This window comes from Dendrobates tinctorius, unplaced genomic scaffold, assembly GCF_039654945.1.
Source record: "Dendrobates tinctorius isolate UK_male_01 unplaced genomic scaffold, ASM3965494v1 ptg000048l, whole genome shotgun sequence".
In the NCBI taxonomy this organism is placed as follows: Eukaryota; Metazoa; Chordata; class Amphibia; order Anura; family Dendrobatidae; genus Dendrobates; species Dendrobates tinctorius.
The window spans coordinates 18,797,252-18,803,573 of NW_027361716.1; the positions used below are offsets into that span (position 1 = coordinate 18,797,252).

Here is a 6,322-nt window from a genome sequence, read left to right on the forward strand (position 1 = left end):
ATAATATAGGAATTACATCTTTCCCTGCTTTAATGCATGACATTCGCTTTTTTCAAGGAGGAGGACTCCCTTCAGATTAAAGAGAAAATTAAATGGGGCGATAGTTTTGCAGTGGTGTACTCAGTACAGATCGCTGCAGCTTTGATGAAGTCATGAGATTATGCTTCTTAATTAATCACATTCACTCCACCAATAAGAAAGGATCAACTGAGCAACCCCCTAGAGAAATTGTCGGGAAGAAGAAAGATCTCCAGTGTGATCGCATGGTGTCCACTGAAGATGGGGAAAAGCTCTCCAAGGCCTTGAAGCATCCATGCTATGAAATGTCCACCAGGGACAGTTATGGAGATGCAGCTCTGGTCTTCAACACACTTTACTATGAACTACTTAGACAAGGAAGCCTTTCTCCTGGGACTTTCAAAAGAAGAAATGTATCCAAATTGATGGAAAGGATTCCCAAAATTTAGGCCAATTCTGCTCTAAATGCGAATGGTCGAAGTTTAAGTTTCAATTCTTTTCGGGATTATATTCCGGAATGGTTTGCATTGATAAAAAGCAATGAAGGAGAATTCTGATTTACTCCATGAATGTGGAGCACAACTCTTGAGTATGCTAGAATAAAAAGACATGCGGATGTCTTCACTAGTGGGCTACGGGCAGCAGGTGGATAGACGTTTGCCACAACACACTAAAATACTAATTTATGTTGTTAGTTTGACAAGTGAGCCAAGATATTTGGGAGAAAGACACAAGAGGACTAATTACCTAATTAAGATGAAAGCATTGCGCCAACGGCATGATGCTTACTTTATTTCCCTGGATGGTCTATTTAGGTTGTATATCAGTTGTGTGCACCTTATTGGATGGATTATTCTACTGTCCTTTATGGAGAAGTGACAAAAGAGCTGGCGCTTTTTTAGTTTTATTGTGACACGTTACCATAGACTGAAGATAAAGGCTTCACCAAGAACCGCTTCTCTGGCCGTGTTCAGATGCAGAATTTTTAATGGGAACTTTTCACACATGCTGTTATCCATGTTGGAGACAAAGAAATACTCCCACCTCTTTCATTATAATTATTGTCCAAGAAATTGTCTCATATTCTTGATATTTTAAAATGAAGCAGTGGGTAATGGAGGGGATTTAGGATGATGAAAAATAAATAATTTTTCTTCTTTTTTCATATCGTTGCTATTCACCCCAACCAAGTAGTGTTTGGAGTTTGGCCTAAAGCAGCGATCTCCAGGGTGGATGTTCCTTGTAGAGAGACTGTGTCAGGCCCGGATTGGCAATATAACCAACCGGGCATTTTCCCGCTGGGCCGCTGTCACGTGGGCCGCGGGCGGCAGCGCCCAATCATCTGGCCGCTTGCCAGCTGCTGCGGCCACTGTTTCTCCTGCCGCCGGCCCTCTGCGGGCACGGCGGTGATAGTTTCCAAGTTCCTCCCGCACTGCAGGGAGATAAGCCGCCACGCCCCCTCCCCCATCCTCGCCCTAGCATTAGACCCCCTCCCCCCCAGCCACTCACAGCGTCGCACTCGCTTGCCTGCTGGCTCTGTTCGCAGGACCTGTGATGAGGTCACAGGAGGGGAGGAGTCAGGGGGTCACATGATCAGGAGCCTTTGTCCAGACCCCCGAACATGTCACCCCTGACTCCGCCCCTCCTGTGACCTCATCACAGGTCCTGTGCGCTCAGCCTTGCCTCTACCGTCTGCAAGACTCTGCTTTGCTGTTGTCATGGTGCTGGTTGAGGTAAGTATGTGTGGGGTCAGGATTTACAGTGTGGATGTAGCAGAGCCGTGTGTGTACGAGGTGTACGGAGCGGAGCCGCGGGTGTACGAGGTGTACGGAGCGGAGCCGCGTGTGTGCGAGGTGTACGGAGCGGAGCCGCGTGTGTGCGAGGTGTACGGAGCGGAGCCGCGTGTGTGCGAGGTGTACGGAGTGGAGCCGCGCGTGTGCGAGGTGTACGGAGCGGAGCCGCGCGTGTGCGAGGTGTACGGAGCGGAGCCGCGCGTGTGCGAGGTGTACGGAGCGGAGCCGCGCGTGTGCGAGGTGTACGGAGCGGAGCCGCGCGTGTGCGAGGTGTACGGAGCGGAGCCGCGCGTGTGCGAGGTGTACGGAGCGGAGCCGCGCGTGTGCGAGGTGTACGGAGCGGAGCCGCGCGTGTGCGAGGTGTACGGAGCGGAGCCGCGCGTGTGCGAGGTGTACGGAGAGGAGCCGCGCGTGTGCGAGGTGTACGGAGCGGAGCCGCGCGTGTGCGAGGTGTACGGAGAGGAGCCGCGCATGTGCGAGGTGGACAGAGTGGAGCCGTGTGTGTATGGAGTGGAGCCATATGTGTACGGGATGTACGGAGCGGAGCCAAGTGTGTACAAAGCATACAAAGCGTGCTTTTCCCACGGACACAGGAGTACACGGCGGAGCCCCGAGGAGCATTTTAAAACACACACATGACGTTCCACCTGAAGTGATGTGCTGGAAGCTGACCGGAAATGAGATAATTTCTTGAGGAGATTGTGACGGAACTAGGAATGCTTCAGATCCATCACCGTGTCCTCCTCCGACAGCGCAGACAGCAGGATCGCCTTGGAATCGGGGATGCCGGCCATGTGAGCGGATCATGATAGGTCCTGCACCGGGAGGCTCAGGTGGGCACTACAATGGGAGCCGGGCTGCTATAGTATCTTTGTAGAATCTTTCTTTATTTCTTTCTCTCTTTTTCTTTCTCTCTGTTCTTTCTTTCCCTCTTTCTTTCTTTTTCTTTCCTCTCTTTCTCTCTGTTCTTTCTTTTTCTTTACTTATTTCTTTCTCTCTCTGTTCTTTCTCTGTCTCTCTCTGTTCTTTCTTTCTTTCCCCTCTTTCTTTCTCTCTCTGTTCTTTCTCTGTCTCTCTCTGTTCTTTCTTTGTCTCTCTCTGTTCTTTCTTTCTTTCCCCTTTCTTTCTTCTCTCTCTCTGTTTTCTCTCTTCCTTAGTGCCAGTCAGTGTGCCCATAATGCCAGCCACTGTGCCCTCAGTACCAGTCAGTGTGATCAGCAGTGCTAAATGGGTGCGATTAGGTGTGCACATGGGTGTGACTAGTTGTGAAATGGGTGTGGCTGGGCGTGGCCAAAATTTGCAGCAGCGCGCCGCAATCTTTGTCAGTCTTTCCCTTCTTCAAAAGTTGGGAGGTATGATAGGGGCGGCTATGACCAGGGGGTCTGGTTGCCCAATAGAGAGCAGTTCTGCCAGGAATTCTGTAATGATGCATACAAAAGGGGACAGAGATTTGGGAGGAGTACTGTACCTAAAAGCAATAAATAGGACTGAGCTGAAATACTGAGCACAGCTATGACTACATGTTATATAGTCGTGTTAATCACCTCTCACTTCTTGTAAACTACAAGTGTACAAAGATATTATATAGTCACCATGTGACTAGTGGGCCTGTGTAACTTCAAATGCCAGGGCTGAATTTTAGTCCCAGTCCGGCCCTGGACTGTGTCGTATTCTTGGAAAGTCTACCTGGTCCCTAGGTGTAATGGTTATGTCCAGTGACCTAGCACATTCTTCTTACTCCAGATGAGACAGTCATTTTACTCCTTTGGGTATAATCCTGGGAGCGATGCCTCAGTTGTTTGTGATTTTTAGGACAAGGATGTTACCTAAGGTTTGCATTGCATTTACGTAGACACATTTCTTCTAATACCAATCTCCAAATCCTCTTCACTTTCCTCCTATACCTGCTGTATACTGTTACATGATGACATGTTGTTTCCTAGTGGCCACCACTAATGGAGCCTAATCCATAAGGAATAATAGAGCTCCCAATAAAAATAACTGGAAATTGATTGGTAAAACCGGTCCAGTGTCCAAATTAATGATGTGTGGCCCTTTATGGGAGTCCTGTGAGCTGCCCCCTAACTGACGGCATCTGCTGATCTTCCTGTGATTGGCGGCCATGGCAGGGTGTCACATGGGCATCACGCCTCAGCAATAATGTCATGCCATGTCGCTGTAAATCCAATCATTTCACCTTGCTCTGCCCCTTCCAGACATGGTGCTTTACATATTCCCGACAGTGTGTAAAGGCTCCGGATGGGACACAGCATGAAGCAATATGTCATGGGCTGTGCAGTGAATTCAGTCCATGGGTCCTGTATAGTGACGAGAGCACGCAATAAGCCATAGACATGTTAGTCACATGGCATGTGATCAGATCTCACAGGTCGTCCCATCTTTGGCCATAAAATGAGACTATTGCCGAGACTATTGCCAGCGCTGCAGCCTCAGATGTCAATAACATGGAGGGACTGAAAGACTGAGAATTAATCTACATTAGTAAGTGCCATGGGGCCTGAGAATAGACTTATCTGACCACATTTTTACCAAAGCTCAGCCACAATGCAGGAAATACAATGTCATTTCTCACAACCTTGGTTTCTAAACATTAGGAGCTCAGATATTAAGAACCTCTCTTAGGTGTATTCCTGACCTGACAAGTCTACCAGCAAATGTGGCTCTGTCTCTCTGGACAAGTCATGATACCAACCAATTAGAATATAAAGCGTATGTACATATCCCTGGATAAAGCCAAGTGCGAAACGCGCGTTGGGGTGATTGCTGCTAGCAGGTATAGATTTAGATCCATTACATGAGCACCTTTTTGCATGATTATTGTCTCTTTGCTACTTTTTATATACAGTATGTTAATAGGACTTCTTTGTCTCAGCCATCTGCATAGCTTTGGGCAATGCCAGTATAGCAATTCAGTATTGTGCTTTCAGAATTACCTTTATATTAGGCTTATTTGTCTGTAAATGGTCTATTGTTGCACAGGCACTTTACTCTTCTTTTATAAGTATAATACTGGTTGCTTTATCAAGCTGATTTCATATTCCATTTCTGTACTGGTATTACACATATTTTTTATTGGTAGAAATCTATGCTATAAAGACTTTTTGGACAAATTTTGGGCTAATTTTTCTTGAGTATTTTACTCAGACTTTTTTGTGAACTTTAGCCTTTATATGCGCATACATGCAATTATGCAAGGAATATATTATCTATCTATACCATAGGACATTTTTTGCAGCATTCTTTTGTATTGGTGTCTCCCCGTTTTTATTGGCATTGTTGCATTTACTATATTTAATAAAAATTGCTTTTTACGGAAATATGTTAAAGATTTGCACTATTGCACATACAAAATAAAATCCATTTTTATGGTAATCAAGCTTCCTATTTCTTTTTTGGTTTTGGCCTAAAGTTAAGGATGACACATTTCCTTTGCATTTTAAGCCAAAAAAAATTGTTATTTTTTCCTTTTTAAAAAAGGCAAATGGTCCAATGCAAAGTATAGGCACCCTGCATGGTTAGTACCTAGTAGCACCCCCTTTTGAGAGGATTACAGCTTGTAAATGCTTTTTGCAGCCAGCCAAGAGTCTTTCAATTCTTGTTTGAGGGATTTTCATCCATTCTTCCTTGGAAAATCTTCCCAGTTCTGTGCGATTCCTGGCTCTGTCTTGCATCCTCTGCTATTTTGACGTCTAGCCACAGATTTTCAATGATATTCAGATCAGGGAACTGTGAGGGCCAGTGTAGGAGCTTCAGCTTGCACCGTTTGAGGTCGTCTATTGTGGATTATGACGTGTGTTTGGGATCATCATCCATTTGTAGAAGCCATCATCTTTTCATCTTCAGCTTTTTTACAGGTGGTGTTATGTTTGCATCAAGAATTTGTTGAAATTTTATTGAATCTACTCTTCCCCCTACTTGTGGAATGTTCCCTGTGCCATTGGCTGCAACACACATATTGCCATAGGCAAATAAAGATCCCTATTAAAGATCCTAAAGTAAAACAGAACTTTTATTAAATTCGAAGGGACACACTATTAAAAATACATGACTCTAGTGTGTGAGTTATAGTTATGCCATGTAGGGAAATCTGTCAGTGACAGAAAGTGCTAGTGTGTATTACAGCCTATTAGCTATTGCACTACCCTTACATTAGTTAGCTTTGGTAAGCAGGGAAGGTATTTCACCATTTGCTGACTAATAACAGAGGAATACCAGCCTTCATTACCTATGGTTAACTTAGACTCTTCTTTTCCAATTATTTGTCTACCCAAAGCTGTAAGGATCATACAGTTAGATCCACTTAGGGAGACCCTTTATATTGAAGGGTGCAAGTTTATAGTAGGACCTATTACTGAAAATCGCTCTAGCAGTACGTCACTACAAATAAGCTTTCTAATAGGTAAGAATAGTATATAGGCACTGAATAAATAACATTCTAGAAGCCTATCGACCCTATTGCCTAAAGTAGCAAGCTCTTATATCTACAATTA

The 6,322-nt window shown here is 45.1% G+C and overlaps 1 pseudogene; it reads left to right on the top strand.

Annotated features, from left to right (window-relative positions):
* The first annotated feature begins 36 nt into the window (after positions 1–36).
* LOC141090270 (ras-related and estrogen-regulated growth inhibitor-like) lies at positions 37–575 on the top strand (annotated as a pseudogene).
* Positions 576–6,322: the final 5,747 nt, after the last annotated feature.